Source organism: Ptychodera flava (assembly GCF_041260155.1).
Source record: "Ptychodera flava strain L36383 chromosome 3 unlocalized genomic scaffold, AS_Pfla_20210202 Scaffold_27__1_contigs__length_13241970_pilon, whole genome shotgun sequence".
Lineage (NCBI taxonomy): Eukaryota > Metazoa > Hemichordata > Enteropneusta > Ptychoderidae > Ptychodera > Ptychodera flava.
The window spans coordinates 7,073,184-7,091,504 of record NW_027248281.1 but is presented as its reverse complement, the minus strand read 5'-3'; the positions used below and the strand labels follow the sequence as shown (position 1 = coordinate 7,091,504).

Sequence of the window (18,321 nt, the reverse complement as noted above, 5' to 3'; positions counted from 1 at the left end):
CAGAACTACCTTAAAGTACTAAAAGGTTAGTTATATGCAAAAGTCAGATGTTAAGGTACAATATCTCTAACTTTGACTATTTCTGTACTTTTTGTTCAACCCCATCTCCCACACGAGACATTTCATTACATAGTGACTCAATTCTTATTTAATCCTTCAACAGGTAGCTGGGTCATTATTACAGTACATTTTATCTGACGGACATCTCCCACACGAGACATTTAATTACATAGTGACTCAATTCTAATTTAATCCTTCAACAGGTAGCGGGGTCATTATTACACTACATTTTATCAGACGGACATCTCCCACACGAGACATTTAATTACATAGTGACTCAATTCTCATTTAATCCTTCAACAGGTAGTGGGGTCATTATTACACTACATTTTATCAGACGGACATCTCCCACACGAGACATTTAATTACATAGTGACTCAATTCTCATTTAATCCTTCAACAGGTAGCGGGGTCATTATTACACTACATTTTATCTGACGGACATCTCCCACACGAGACATTTCATTACATAGTGACTCAATTCTCATTTAATCCTTCAACAGGTAGCGGGGTCATTATTACACTACATTTTATCAGACGGACATCTCCCACACGAGACATTTAATTACATAGTGACTCAATTCTCATTTAATCCTTCAACAGGTAGCGGGGTCATTATTACACTACATTTTATCAGACGGACATCTCCCACACGAGACATTTAATTACATAGTGACTCAATTCTCATTTAATCCTTCAACAGGTAGCTGGGTCATTATTACACTACATTTTATCTGACGGACATCTCCCACACGAGACATTTCATTACATAGTGACTCAATTCTTATTTAATCCCCAACAGGAAGCTGGGTCATTATTACAATACATTTTATCTGATGGACATCTCCCACACGAGACAGCCTATCCTTACCACAGTGACCCTCTAGGACTCTTAATTAACATAAGAAGTGGCCGATTTACTCTGACAAATATGCCAGACCACTATGTACACAAGATGATAGCTGCCATGATAAGCCCTGATGAAAGAGAACAGGCCTGATGTTGGAAGCTGTTTGGACTTTTGCAGAAACTATCTTAAAGTACTAAGGTTAGTTATATGCAAAAGTCAGATGTTAAAGGTACAATATCTCTAACTTTGACTATTTCTGTACTTTTTGTTCAACCCCATCTCCCACACGAGACATTTCATTACATAGTGACTCAATTCTTATTTAATCCTTCAACAGGTAGCTGGGTCATTATTACACTACATTTTATCAGACGGACATCTCCCACACGAGACATTTAATTACATAGTGACTCAATTCTCATTTAATCCTTCAACAGGTAGCGGGGTCATTATTACACTACATTTTATCAGACGGACATCTCCCACACGAGACATTTAATTACATAGTGACTCAATTCTCATTTAATCCTTCAACAGGTAGTGGGGTCATTATTACACTACATTTTATCAGACGGACATCTCCCACACGAGACATTTAATTACATAGTGACTCAATTCTCATTTAATCCTTCAACAGGTAGTAGCTGGGTCATTATTACACTACATTTTATCTGACGGACATCTCCCACACGAGACATTTCATTACATAGTGACTCAATTCTCATTTAATCCTTCAACAGGTAGCGGGGTCATTATTACACTACATTTTATCAGACGGACATCTCCCACACGAGACATTTCATTACATAGTGACTCAATTCTCATTTAATCCTTCAACAGGTAGCGGGGTCATTATTACACTACATTTTATCAGACGGACATCTCCCACACGAGACATTTAATTACATAGTGACTCAATTCTCATTTAATCCTTCAACAGGTAGCTGGGTTATTATTACACTACATTTTATCAGACGGACATCTCCCACACGAGACATTTCATTACATAGTGACTCAATTCTTATTTAATCCCCCAACAGGAAGCTGGGTCATTATTACAATACATTTTATCTGATGGACATCTCCCACACGAGACAGCCTATCCTTACCACAGTGACCCTCTAGGACTCTTAATTAACATAAGAAGTGGCCGATTTACTCTGACAAATATGCCAGACCACTATGTACACAAGATGATAGCTGCCATGATAAGCCCTGATGAAGAGAACAGGCCTGATGTTGGAAGCTGTTTGGACTTTTGCAGAAACTATCTTAAAGTACTAAGGTTAGTTATATGCAAAAGTCAGATGTTAAAGGTACAATATCTCTAACTTTGACTATTTCTGTACTTTTTGTTCAACCCCATCTCCCACACGAGACATTTCATTACATAGTGACTCAATTCTTATTTAATCCTTCAACAGGTAGCTGGGTCATTATTACAGTACATTTTATCTGACGGACATCTCCCACACGAGACATTTCATTACATAGTGACTCAATTCTCATTTAATCCTTCAACAGGTAGCGGGTCATTATTACACTACATTTTATCTGACGGACATCTCCCACACGAGACATTTAATTACATAGTGACTCAATTCTCATTTAATCCTTCAACAGGTAGCGGGTCATTATTACACTACATTTTATCTGACGGACATCTCCCACACGAGACATTTAATTACATAGTGACTCAATTCTCATTTAATCCTTCAACAGGTAGCGGGGTCATTATTACACTACATTTTATCTGACGGACATCTCCCACACGAGACATTTAATTACATAGTGACTCAATTCTCATTTAATCCTTCAACAGGTAGTGGGGTCATTATTACACTACATTTTATCTGACGGACATCTCCCACACGAGACATTTCATTACATAGTGACTCAATTCTCATTTAATCCTTCAACAGGTAGCGGGGTCATTATTACACTACATTTTATCTGACGGACATCTCCCACACGAGACATTTAATTACATAGTGACTCAATTCTAATTTAATCCTTCAACAGGTAGCGGGTCATTATTACACTACATTTTATCAGACGGACATCTCCCACACGAGACATTTAATTACATAGTGACTCAATTCTCATTTAATCCTTCAACAGGTAGTGGGGTCATTATTACACTACATTTATCAGACGGACATCTCCCACACGAGACATTTCATTACATAGTGACTCAATTCTCATTTAATCCTTCAACAGGTAGCTGGGTCATTATTACACTACATTTTATCTGACGGACATCTCCCACACGAGACATTTAATTACATAGTGACTCAATTCTCATTTAATCCTTCAACAGGTAGCGGGGTCATTATTACACTACATTTTATCAGACGGATATCTCCCACACGAGACATTTAATTACATAGTGACTCAATTCTTATTTAATCCTTCAACAGGTAGTGGGGTCACTATTACACTACATTTTATCAGACGGGCATCTCCCACACGAGACATTTAATTACATAGTGACTCAATTCTCATTTAATCCTTCAACAGGTAGCGGGGTCATTATTACACTACATTTTATCTGACGGACATCTCCCACACGAGACAGCCTATCCTTACCACAGTGACCCTCTAGGACTCTTAATTAACATAAGAAGTGGCCGATTTACTCTGACAAATATGCCAGACCACTATGTACACAAGATGATAGCTGCCATGATAAGCCCTGATGAAGAGAACAGGCCTGATGTTGGAAGCTGTTTGGAGTTTTTCAGAAACTACCTTAAAGTACTAGGTTAGTTATATGCAAAAGTCAGATGTTAAAGGTACAATATCTCTAACTTTGACTATTTCTGTACTTTTTGTTCAACCTCAGTTTCTTGTTCACTTGCCTCCAGAATGGAAAAAAATACCCCTAGAAAAAATTACCCATCATTGAGTTTCTAAACATATCCTGCATATTAATGTAAAGTGACCATTGTTATTGATGACAGATATTTATGTCCAGATTCAAATGTGATTTTGAACAATAGTAAGTCACATAATTCACGAGCGTGCAATGCCATTGAGCGCTTGACAATCTAATCGATCGCGCATGAACTCTGTGACCTCTATTTATAGACAGTGGGAAATATTCAGAAAACGCGCCACCAACAGTAACTATTCAAACCATGCGGAAAACAACAAACCCACACACTACAACCTTCACACCCCTATCTATAATTCCTAACCCCATTAATCAACCAATCAGCACTCTTAGTGGGAAGGGCAAAGTTCAGATACACTTACAACGCAAGTCCGATCGAAAACGAACGCGGAAGTCCGAAGATTTCGGAATTTTTCACTTGCTCATTAAATATTCAAATTTTAACGGTCTTGATAATGACAACAATCATATTTTACGTCAAAATGATGATAAATCCTTCAGTATACATGCTTTTTTTTGATCATTTTCATTGTTGAAGTTGGTATGTTTACGTTTTGAGCAGTGGCATTCACTGCCGTGTTGGCGGTGACTGTCGAGGCCAGCACACATACTGTCATTATTCATGTCATCGTTCATCGTAATTAACACGCCCTCGATTGCGTGGATGCATCAAAATGACACCATTTTAACGAATTCTCCCGTTTTTGAAAGCTTATTTCGGTTTTACCCACCAGTATACATGTCAAAAATACCGTCAATGACGCTGTACCTTCTCTAATGTGTGGCCAGGTCAGGTAATTGGTTGTTGGCATGGAGTTGTTGGTAAATAGTTGATGATGTAGGGGCATGAGGTGGGATATGGAACCAAAGAACCCAAAAGATGATTAAATACATCAATCAAAAAAATTCTAAGCTACTGTATAAACTGCCTAAAGATAGTTCAATGTGGAAAAAAGTTAAACAATTCAGAAATAAGAATTAACAGTCCAAAATAGTAATGACGCACTTCCTTACTGACCTGAGTGCATGTGAAATACACAACCTGGCATCTGTAAATTAAATGTATACCAAGTGATCATTTCCAGTCACTTTTAACTGTTTTTAATGGATTTTCCAAAGAGTCCTGTGGAAATGATGAAGAACGCCTATCTGGTCTTGTGTTTGTATAACCTCATGGCTGATAATTGTCATAGTATTGAAAAAAAATTGAAAGTGAAGAAATTACTGTTTTTAATAGGCATATTTTCCTTGAAATACATGACCGTGTAAAGGATATATGCTAAAAGTGTTTAAGAGTAAATTTCTTTACCAAAAATAATTTAATTTGTGACCAAAGGATTTTTATTCTTTGAGTTTACAAATTCAAACATTGCAATTTGTTCAATCATCTTGTGCAGTGCAAAATTTATAAAATGATAAAACAAAAAAAAATTGGCAGAATTACAGTCTTTGTGATGTAAAATTATGGGTTGACATCACGATAACTGTTAATCTGTGTGAAGTACTAATATACTATAATTTAAAAAAGAAAAAATCATGCAGAAACGGTAAAATATATTGTCAGCAATGTAGTGTTAATTTTGACTTTACATCAAAATATGCCTTTGCTGGATACCAAATATATAGGGCGAAATATCAGCCATGTTCAGCAAAATCCACACAACAGCATTGATCCTTTTCTAATTTGATTTGATTTGGTTATGTTATTCTGACAGTCTGACAGTCAGTACAATATGGAACTTGAACACAACACAGTGAATAAGTATGCTGTAAATGAAATGGTGTGGCTGCATCCACATGCAGCAATAGGAGTGCCTTTGTCTCTCACCCTCATTTCCAACCTGTCCCATCCCTGAAAAAATAATTTGGTCTTATATTTATAATGTTAATAATTTCTGTATTTGTTAAAATGTGCGCATCTCAAAAACTTTTGATCATAAACATTTTCATTGTTTTTTATAGCTGACCAATCAGTTAACCTGTTTATTTTGAATATTTGCGCATTTTTCCTCAGTATTTGACATTTTCTGAATACCTTCTTATTCAGTTTGTCATTTTCTAAAAGTTTAAATGCTCCATTGTGTGGTCAAGCTTTCCACAAGCATCAAATGTGGTACTTCATATAGGAGGTCTGCCTCTAGAGGGCGGGCATCATGAACACTCCTGTGTTTGTTGGTTAATTCCTCCACGTAAACTTCTGATTGTACTGTAAACATTGAACATGGCCGACGTCCGATTTTCCTGTCTAAAACTTTCACTCATTTTCGTTCATATGACTCTGAAACTCCAGGAAACGATTGGGAAGAAAGGGTTATCTTGAAATATTGAGGTACTCGCCGATATTTTGCAAAATTAAATGAGAAAAAATGCAAGGAAAATGCCGACAGGCTTACACAATGACAGTTTTCAGACTCGGAGGCATGATATGATCATCTCTGCAGATTATGCAACAGGCCCAGATCACGTGAGGCCATGAGGGGATATCCACGCAACTCAGTACCAAACACTAGCGCTCACAGAGTGAGCAAACACAAAGTGAGTACCCCTAACGTCAGCTCAGTAGTCTGTAATAGATTGTAGTCAACTAAGAAACCTTGGAGAAAGGCTTAACACTGTGGCTATGCCGCTAAGTCCCTTTTGATTTTTGTCATAGCTCAAAATCGTTCTCCCACACCTCAACCTGAGCCATGAACACCCCCACCAGTTTATGATATGACCCATCACAATGGCATGCCGTCAACGGATCTTGACAGACGGAAGTCTTGACAGACGGAAGTTCTTGACAGCAGCATATTGGTTTTCAACTCTAATACCTTCTCTGTCTATAAATAGACACGAGAAATCGTAAGGACAGCTTTTGTCAACAGAGGTTCTGATGTTTGACCCCTACGATCTGAAGTGACGCATTCTTATTAATATTCATGAGTTTTTCTCTGGCCACATCGATTTTTCCTCTCTTTAGACGAAAAACCGTTCAATATACAAACGTTTTCCTGCTTACATTTGCAGATTGCGTGTGTTAGCTTATACTTAAAGCCCTGACAGTAGCGATTTTGTTAGGTTTCTTGTGTAATTTTTTCTCTGAAATTCCATGGTACGCGTGGGGTTGCCTAGATACCTCTGAAAGACTTTCTTAAAATACTTTCTCTCTCTAATTTATCTACAGTTCGTAGCAAAGGGTACAAGAGCAGATCTCTCAAGTTTACTTGACACTGCTATCAGTTATTTTAAACATAGGGCCAAAGTCCCTGAAGCTACTATAGACATGGATACAAAATTAAGTATTTCCTGACTGTATGAAATTATCTCACTAAGGTCATCCTAGGGACCTGTAAACCAAATATTAAAGCTGTCTGACCAGCGGTTTTGAAAAAAAAAGCAACTCAACAGTTGACAGAGCTTTGCTGTGTTATGTAGAGAATAACCTTTTGTGACACATGTATTGATGAAGAAGGTGGATATCTTTGATTAACATTGTAAACTTGTGCGTTCTGTTGAATAAGTTGAGACTGTATATACTCACACTGAAGAGACAAATGTTTGAAACTTAAGAAGTTCAAGGTCATCAAAAGCCTTATAAGGAATCATGTAACACTTTCATTGCACTGTTTACACAGATTGCATAATTGCTATAAATAGCACATGAGGAATCTTACAGCCAAGCTTTACCATAAAAACCCTATCACCACTCTTTTAACCCTTAAAACGCCATGCCCGTATATATCCGTACACGCCCAACTCACGCTCAGCGCCATGCACGGATATATCCGTACACGGCCTGAGGTTCGCTCAGGCAAAGTTTGGAACTTGATTTCCCGCGTTTAACAGGTCACCTGACAAATAAATCCATTCCTTACCCTTTGAACCCACTTCAGGTCCATATAAGGACTAAAATAATGACATCATCAGTTGTAGCTACGGCAATTCCCAGTAATTTGAGTGACCTTTCGAGGAAATCGGGTCGACTATTTTTACCGTGAATATCTAATCAGATCTGGTCGCTGACTTTGCCGAAGTGAGAGACATTCTGAACGCCTTTTCCTGCTGTACATCCTAAAGACGATCGTTTTGTGACAAGTAATTGGCCATTTCTTTATAGAAATGATATATTTTGGTATTTTTTGAGGATAATCTGAGAAAATGAAGACTTTTTTTGATCGGCCGAACGTGATTTTACAGTTGAACAGCGGCTTGAATGGCGTCACCACGGAGCATCGCATTGACCAGCCTCTCTGAAAGCTCAAGTTTGTGTATGTCAGTTCGGTTTTCTAGGCCGAAAACACTTATGATGAAGAAATTTGAAAGGACTTTCACGAAATCTTAATTTAATATGTGATTTTGAGCGATCAGGTCTGTTTATGTCAAGTAAACTTTGGTATCGCGGCATTCTTCACCGTGTATCGAGACGGCCAAGATGGCCGCCGATACGGGTTTGTGTGTACAAACGTACAACACGGCACGTTCCGAACTGTTGATCTCGCGTCATATTCCTACGTCTATAACATATTCTTTTGTCGAAATATACCCGATATGTAATTATTTATATCATATCTATTGGTTTCTGTTCATTTACTGGCGAATTATGTTGCGTGCTCGTCAAAATACGTGATCAAACTTTCGTATGTGTTCACATTGACTGTCATGATTTACGGAGACGTCGCGATCAAACGTCAGGGCCAGTACGATATGAAGCTGATTAGAGCGTTCAGAGGCGAATGTCGTTCTTAGTGTACCTCAAACTTATTTTATTTAGTTCTTGAATCAAATTTATATTCTCAGAAGTTCAGGTAGTGTGTTTTGTGGTGAAATTTTTCGTCGTTTGCCAATCATAGGGTAGCTAATAACGTAGCTGAATACAGGCTCTGATTTGAATCGCCTTGTAAGATGGCAGCTTGTTCATGATATCAATCAAAGTTGTTTGTATTTACTTGCAATGCCAAAATCTTTCAAACATATCCTCTCTAACTTTAATGGCAACATTCATTCCAGAACAACAACAATTGAATATATCTGATAGCAATCAGAAACCAAATAAAAAATAAAACAAAGATTTTTCCTGGTTACATGGTTTCACCTTTCGATGCAGAAAGAAATACACAAACAAACAAACAAACAAATAAATAAATAAACGACAAATGAATAAAAGATGTTGTTTACGAAATTCAATCATGTTGCTGATTAAAATTGTGTCTTGAGCTATATTTCACTTGTGTTATATGCTTTTGTGTAGCTGTGTTGAAGGGTATGTGGTATTTGTATTATTGACAAATATCAACAATTGTTTGTTTGTTTATTATTTACATTTGATAAGTTCCGCTGCTGAAAATTTTCACCAAAATATGTGTCTTTTCATGACATTTAAAATGTGTAAAAGTTTGCAGGTTTTTGGACTATAAGATCTATTTTTAGAGTCTTTTATTCATTTTCATACATTTTGAACCAAAAATGTGCATTTTAAGCCCATTTTCCCACCCCCATTTGCTAAACCAAACATGGAAAGACTTCTCGAAGCTTCTCCATTTCCTGATCTTTGAAATTCATAGTGGTTTGGCTGGGCTTCCAATCACAGGAAACACACTGTACCTGTCTAAAAGAAGTGTAACATGTCAAGTTTATTGGTTCAAAAAGTTCTTGCATGGGAGGCTATATTGCATGAAAGTCTATGGCGTCTTAAGGGTTAATTGACCACTCTATTTTTTTCCTCAAAAAGTAATTTTATTTTATCCTTACCAAGTCAACCATAAATGGAAATTAGAACTTTCTCTATCTCTATTTATTTGACCACCCTATCATGACAAACTATTATGACTCACCAAAAACATCATTCAGGAAATGGATATTGGTGAGTACCGGTATCTCTGTTTTATAAACATGGATAGAATTAATTTCTACAAGCATCTTAAGATAAAGTTTACCCCCACTCAAACTATGAATATTTAATTCAATGTTAAGTCTTTTTGTTTCATTTTACAGTAGTAAGCACCTACATAGCTCTGAACTCCATATAGATCAAAGTGTAGGATCATCTGATACATCTCCTTTTTGGTTTTGCTTAAATTATTTGATTGGAAGCGAGGTTTTGAAATTAAATATTGGTTATGTCATCCTTAATATCTACTGACAGTTCAGTCTTTGTAATCACCAAACAGTGAATATGCAACACCTGATTATTCATTTCAGGTAAAGAGGAAATGGATCTTACCCACTCTGAGAGTTCTTCAGAAAGCTATCTGCCATCTGAAGAGTCAGGGTCAGAAGAGCTAGACGACGAGAAAACTGCAAAGAATCAAGAGGTCAGAAGAAAGAAATTGAAAATTAAGATCAAACCAAAGAGAGGTAAGAAGGACAAGAAATTCAAGAAGGAAGTTGGAAAAAAATGTTATGTAGCCTTACGAAAACTATCCACTGCATTCTGTAGGGGATCTGTAACAGGTGAAGATAAAAAAAAGAATATGCCTCCATGCACAAATGTGAAGTCATTTTATTCCAAATCCAAAGATAAAGGGCCTCTTTAAAGAGAGATTACTCAGAATAAAAGAAGGAGGCATAAGCTAAGTCGAAAATGTTGCCAATAAATGGACATTAGAACTTTCTCTATCTCTATCTCTATTGACTATTTTGAGCAATTTCTTTTAGATAACATACAGGGCACAATAAAGGACGGTTCAGAATATGTCAAAGCTGGGATTCAGGAAAGTTGCCTTTACATGTTTTAATCCTCCAAGATGGTAAGCATTTCACTATGAACTGTCAAAAAAAGTTAAACTTTCTGATAATTCTACACTAAAATTATTTTGGCTTTGATGATTTCCTAATTAATTCAACAATTATTTAAAATCATATTAATTATTTTTTTCTGGGTGAATTGATAGGGTGTATACAGTACAAGAATTACCTGGTAGCTGCTGCGGTTTAGGAGTTTTTGATCTGGACGGACTAACATACATACATACATACATACATACATACATACATACATACAGACGACATGTAAATGAGATGCAAATGAAATGATTCACCTTATACGATTAGCTCTCTTCGATATACCAAATGAGAGCTAAAGACAAAATGACCTCTACATTCTCTGTACAAACTTTGTGCAATGTTCATCACAGTCTCCACACATTCTTGCTGCTAACTTAGCATATGTTGAATCAAAGTGTATATAACTGACTAGCAGATTGGTGCTTGTTTGGACGTCAGAATTTGTATCAAGTTTGTAACAAATAAGGAATGCAAACTTGTGGTAAATTTTGATCTTTCATAAGGGAAGACAGTCTAGCAAGGCTAGAGCAGCAACACCAGAGTTTAAGGTGATACTCCGGGAACAGGATCGAGCAGCATACAGCCATTAACCATGTCCTTAACTGGACTTACCCTCTACTTGCTTAACAGGAATCTGGTCTCAGTAGGGTTGGCTGTCGGCACACTGGCCGCTGGATTGATGCTGCATCCTCTCAAGGTTAAGTCAGCAGCTTCTCAGGATATCTGAAAGCCTTGCTGCGGAGATGTCTGAGATGTCTGGTACACATACAAGCAACTCCGTTCTATCAGCAACTCTGTTCTATCTGCTTACAAATCTCTAAGTCCAGAGCTTAGAGATCTCCGCTACTACTGCTGGGCATAACAACATCTTCACAGGTAGATAACAGTTATTTTGGTAAAGGGGACGTATTTAAGGTAACAATTAAGAAGACGATACATAAACAAAAGTTTGCCAGATTTTCATCGAGTGGTAATCAGACTCATGAAAAGTGATGGAGTTGAAAGCAATTTAACATTTGTGCAGTATTTTTTTGATGGGCCTGAACATAACATCCTAGTTAAGAAACAGAGAAATTCAAAGGGAGGTAAGCCATATTACAGAACACATGAGTCGACAAAATCCAAAACCAAGTGAATGTCAGCATCTAGTAGAGCAAAGGCAGTTGTTCATCAGGTTATTGAGGATGCTGGTGGTGTCATGAATATCAAATCAGTTGGGCATTTTCCTCGCAACCGAAAAACAAGTGACAAATTTCAGACACGTGACCAAGAGGCAAGAATTTTTAGAGAAAGATTCTGTTGTAGAGCTGATTGAAATGGCCAATGAATTAGCATGCGTACATAAGATCTGTAAAAGTGTCTCCAGAATTAATGGTTGTGTTAACCACTGATCAGCAGCTAAGTGACATTGAAAAATTTTGTACAAAATCAGATAACTTTTGTGTGTTAGGAGTAGATCCTACCTATAACCTGGGAAACTTCCACGTAACACTAACAACATTCAGACATTTGATGCTTCAGAACAAACACGGAGCACATCCGGTGATGTTAGGTCCAGCTCTTATACATCAAAGGGAAGACTTTGAAAGTTATTTTGAGCTTTCGTCTGCCTTGGTGAGTTTCCATCCACCCACTAGGGGTTTCAAAGCTTTTGGATCTGATGGAGAACACAATGTATATGAAAATGTTAAGTCCACCTTTCCAGAAGCATTTCATCTTATGTGTGATATACATATGAAAGATAATGTGATGTCTAAACTGACTGACCTTGGCATGAAGGGTAATACATACAGCAAAACAAAAGAGTAAGTTTCATGATATACGGTATTTGGTCGTATGTTTGATGAGAAAAAGGAAAAGGGCCTTGTTGATGCTGTCACCCCAGAAGAATTTGATGAAAAATTAGTAAATTTGGAGAATGAGTGGGTCGAAAGGCACCAGAAAGGAGGGGAATTACTTTCTGGCAAACAAAGTGATCTGATAAAAAGTACAATGTTAGCTGATATACGCACAATGTGTGGACTAGGTTATCCACCAAAAATGTATAACCAAAATGCAAATGAGTCAATTAACAGCATGATAAAAAGAGACAACAACTGGCAAAAAAAAGATGTGTTATCTTTTGTCCATTCTATGCAAAAAATTGTGAATCGACAGCAAGAATAAATGGATATTTTACATCTAGCGTTAAGCGTCTACTTTGACGTTGCAAACGTCGAAGGGCTTCACTGGACCGGGTTACCATGGAAACCAATCAGTACTTTGTTCACCTGCCCGCTCACCTCCCGGATGTTCCTATACATATCAATGCACATCGAGGCATGTCATAAAGCAAGTTTGGGTATACCACTTGGTTTTGACCATTGCACTCCTTATACACAAGTGTGGAGCTCATGCATATATGTTGTTTACTGATTAAAACCGTTTCGTGTCCCTTTCAAATGGTGCTTTATTGCTTATATATCATTCACGATACAAATAAAGAAAAGGGATTAATTATTGCTGCTGTCATATCAACTTAGCATAAAGACTAAGAAATCCAATTCAGAGTTTGTGGGTGTGAAATATATAATTTTTGACATATTGATTTTAAAATTATGTGTATTGAACTTGTTTACATCTTTAAAAAGTACTTTCATATTGATGCCTTGTGCCGAAATTTCCCAAAAACATACGCATACCGGTACTGTGATGCCTCGTCAATTTAAGCGATTTTGATGAAATTCAAGCTGTTATATAGCTGTTAACTTTCTTTCCCTTGTTTGAGTTATTGAAATGAGTAAAACGTCTTTTATTTACCATCATTTTAACTTTTTTAGTGGTATTTAATGCCTTGAAGAGTATTTCTCATGTTCATTTTAACAAGTAAATATCACTAAAGTAACACAAACTTTGAGTTAAGGAATTGTTACTGAACAATTTTTTTAGTTTACCACATCAAGCCATATCTTTTTAGAACTCTCTTAATGTGTCAGATATATGATATTTATGTGGCTTCCTTATTCGCTGCGTTTGGTAGGAGAGGCAATATTGCCCATACCCCTTTCCCGTAAATGTATATTATGGAGGGGTATACGGCATACCATACATTAGGAAAACAATCGACGCACCCCATAAATCTTAAGATACGCACTTTATATGTTTTTTCTCATATTTATTTCATTAAGTTCTTTAAAATAATGTATAAATACCTTCTAAAATTTGTTTGGAGGAACAGGAACTTCATTATTGGGTGTGAAATTAAGCAAATTTTACAATTTACATTTAATGGCTGATATAAAATATAATCGATGTTTGAATATTGATTTATCCCCATGAAGTTTTATACCAATGGTAAGGGCATTATCTGTGCTTTCTAAAAATGTATTGTTTATGGTACTTTGTTGTTTTTGTTTCCGACTAGCGGTAAATATGTTACCCCTAACCCATTCCTATTTTACTGGTGAGGGCGTGACTGCCCCCTACAAAACAAGTCGTTACACTCTTACCCAGCATCAGTTAAATGGTAAATAAGCAGATTATGACAGCTGAGAATACTAGCTAATAGCGTGTAAAATGCCTTAGACAGAATAATTTCGATACCTGGCCTACGGACTAACTTTTTGTGCATAGTGTTTAAAAAGTCACTTAAAACTAACACAAACTGAAAGGTTTAAGTTCTGTAACTTTTAAATCTAGGTTATTTTTCCCAATAAAACTATACATGTTTAAAAAGGCCCTTTTCCGATCTTTCAACCAAAATGACATTTGTATGATTTCATGAGTCATGAATCGAGGCAGAGAGGGAAACATTACCCCTAACCCTTATGTTATAATTTTGTTTAAAAACTCACTTAAAATTGAAACAAACTGAAAGGCTTAAGCTTTGTAACTTTAAAATATGCAATTTTCTACCATAAAACTACCGGTATAATGTTAAATTTAGAAAGGCTGGCCCTTATCAGAGCTTTCAATCAACAACAACAACAAGGACTGATGATGGCCAACACATACTATACAAAAAACGTACTGCTCTAACTCTTGCACATATTATCCTCTTCAACAGGAGGCAGCCCTGGGAGGTCAAAGCTCTCAGTATAGAAGAGTATTTGAAGCAAGTGAATGAGAAACTGCCAATCCATGATGAAATAGCCAAGTCACTAACCACATCAGAGAAAGTGGCATTAGATGGACTGTCATTGGTTATGGTGAGAGGGAAACAAGGAAGGGAATCCCTATATTGCTTACAGGAAACATGCACAAAAGCTTGTGTAGGACTGTACAATACATCAAAGACAAGTCATCGTTGATGACACAGTCCCCGCTTGTCCATTTGTTATAATCATTGGTGTCTAGGTAGCTGTGGTCTAGGTCGCTGTGGAATGACATTGATGCAATGGGTGCATCAGGCCTGTGACTTGCATAATAAAGTAATCTGAGGAACGTTCAATAAATGACTCATCTCTGCCGGTAATGACCACTGAAGGAACTTTTGATTACATCACACATAACGATGCCCTCACTGCCTCTAGTGTCATGACGGCACATACTATACACATGGTTTGGTGGAATTTTCGAAATGCTATGGGATTGGGTATGTTGTTGTAATCAGCCATTTTGGATCATATAATGAAACAATTTAATGTGCACAAGAATGCAGCCGTAGTATTTTATCTTCGTATCACGTTTGAACAAAATCAGTCCATCGAGGGACAGTGACCTACCGGTATGTTTATGTTTCAAAGACATAAAAAAATCACACCAAAATTGAAATCAAATGGCTGTCTCTTGACCATATGGATCATAGCACAAAATTAGTAGACATGCATATGTATGCCATAGTACTTTATCTTTGTACCAAGTCTCAACAACATTGGTTAAGGAATATTTGCATATGATTAAGCCTCAAAGACATGAAAAAATCCAAAAATGACCATCGGGCAGAGATATTGGAAAAAAATTTACAATCTGGCAGCCATATTGGAACATGTCACGAAGTAAATTGACATGTATGCCATAGTGCTTGATCTTTGTGCCAAGTTTGGACAAAATGGGTGTAATGACCTTTGAATTATGCTTCAAAGACATGCAAAATTCCAACAAAATGGCAGTTCTGCAGCCATATTGGATCCTATCGCAAGGTTAATTGATACATGCATATGCATGCCATAGTACGTGCTTTGCCTTTGTGCCAAGTTTGAACAAAATTGGTTCAAGGATATTTGAGTTACGGTTCAAAGACATGAAAAAATCGCAAAAAAATGGCCACCTGTCAGCCATATTGGATCATTTCACAAAATAAATTGGTGTTCATATGAAGGGCATACTGTTTTGCTTTTGTGCCAAATTTGAACAGAATTGGTTCAAGAATGTCTGAGTTATGGTCCATAGACATGAAAAATCGCAACAAAATGGCCGCCTCACGCCCATATTGGATCGTATCGCAATATAATTGACATGCATGTGTAGGCCATAGTGTTATGCCTTTGTGCCAAGTTTGAACAGAATCAGTTCGAGGATGTTTGAGTTATGGTTCAAAGACACGAAAAATCGCAAACAAAATGGCCGCCTCGCGGCCATATTGGATCGTATCGCAAACTCATTTGACATGCACATGTAGGTCATAGTGTTATGCCTTTGTGCCAAGTTTGAACAGAATCTGTTCAAGGATGTCTGAGTTATGGTCCAAAGACATGAAAAATCGCAACAAAATGGCCGCCTCGCGCCCATATTGGATTATATCGTAAAATTATTTGACATGGATATGAAAGCCATAGTGTTATGCCTTTGTGCCAAGTTTGAACATAATCTGCTCAAGGATGTCTGAGTTATGGTCCAAAGACATGAAAAATCACAACAAAATGGCCGCCTCGCGGCCAAATTCGATCGTATCACAAAATAAATCGACGTGCATCTGTAGGTCATAGTGCTATGCCTTTGTGCTAAGTTTGAACGAAATTGGTTCAGCAGTGTCTGAGAAACTGTTGATGACGGACGGACGGACGCACAGACGGGACCCAATCTATAAGTCCCCGCCGGACTTCGTCCGCGGGGACTAAAAATAATGCTTGAAAGCAAGTTTGTGATAACAAGAGGTACACCTTGTGCCAGCACTCCTTTGAAAGCCCATATGAAGTCATCAAGAAGTTTGCCTCTGAAGCTGGACTCAAGGACCCATAAAGTAGTTACCAGTACAAAATTGAGTAAACACGTGGCAACATTGTCTCAAATTCTTTCTTTGAAGAACCATCAACTTGAGCAGTTGGCAAACCATATGGGTCACAATGTGGCAGTTCACAGAAAGTATTATAGACTCCCTCAGGAAACTGAAGGTAATAACGGTTGCAATTATTAATCCTTTGAGCACTGAAATGTTTCCCACCTAAATTTTAGTGTCGTGTTTAGGTCATTTTCGGAATTTGGGAACAATCTGAAAATTTTTCGGATTTAAAAAAAATTGTCATCATTACATTTGGTACAGTGACAAAAAATGACTTTGGCACTCAAAGGATTTTTTAATATAAGGAGTGTTTATGTTGACTTGCCAATTTCTTACCACATACTTACCTGCCCTAATTTGGTTATGTGTAAATGAACGTGTCATCAAAATGACTAACAGTATTATACCGGTATGCTATGCTTAGAACTCACATATTGATTGTTTATCTGTCCTGAAACAAGATAATCCTACTTTCCACACCCTTCGAAATCCCTGTAACCTACCAATATGTGTGAACCCCACTTCATGTCTACTAATACAGTACCAACAAGATCACTGCCACATGGAATCATGGTAACATCAACCACAAGAGTATAATCATCACTGATCAATCAGGACCTCATACATTAACTTTATAGGGCTCAATTAGAAGATCAAGTATATGGATGACTCTGGAATTGCATGTTCTTAAATTCTTTTCATTTTATTGTCTTTCAATATCATAAACCACATTTTATTAAAAATTTGACAAATATCTAGTCACTACCATTTAGCACATTGGAAATGGAACTGGCCAAGGGTGAGATATGAAAACGTTCAATGACATCTGGCAGTCATTTTTGAATCTATTAACAATATTCTATAAACTGATGAACATGTCTCCTTTTCTTTAAGGTGGTTGGAAAGGCTAGAGCGTCAGTATAAATTTCAACAAAACTATTAAAATATAAAAGTAGTCAACATTCTCTGTGGAAAAAAAAAACTAGACATTTGGGCACAAAGGCATTGCAGAGTTATAGCCTGTTCAAACTTCTGAAAAACTGACCAAATAAGAAGAAGTTGGGGAGTCCTTAGTGTATTAACTATGGTAGAGGTCCCCTAGCTTTTAATAAAATGTTTGAAAAGGAAAGTCATTATTTGCTGTTTTTCAGGAAAGTTTTAAGGCGGTGCTGGCATTCAGAGTGAGTGACTGCTATTGTAAATGCATTTTTAGATTCTTTGAGTGTCAAAGAGGTGTCAAAAGTGAGATTAACCAAAAACAACTGCTCTATGACTTCAAAAGAGGGGTGCAAATATGGCTTGTTTTCAACATTTTGACAGAATAACAGTTTTCCTACATAATTGTATACCAATTTAATCCAACTTTGAAATGAGATATGGACATGGAATTTTTACAGCCTATTAACAAGGTTACAGATAAGATTTGTACGGCACAATTTTCCTGTATTTGAAATTTGAAAGAATTTTTAATAATTTTTTGATATATAAACCCATGTAAAATCATAAAAACAAATTTAATTTACAAATCCTGCCGTACAAATCTTACAATAA

The 18,321-nt window shown here is 36.9% G+C and overlaps 1 long non-coding RNA gene across 1 annotated transcript; it reads left to right on the top strand.

The window, feature by feature from the left end:
- Window positions 1-3: 3 nt before the first annotated feature.
- Window positions 4-2,191, top strand: LOC139126433 (uncharacterized). Its single transcript, XR_011550571.1, has 3 exons — window positions 4-25; window positions 863-1,108; window positions 1,951-2,191. It is a non-coding gene; the product is annotated as an uncharacterized lncRNA (long non-coding RNA).
- Window positions 2,192-18,321: the final 16,130 nt, after the last annotated feature.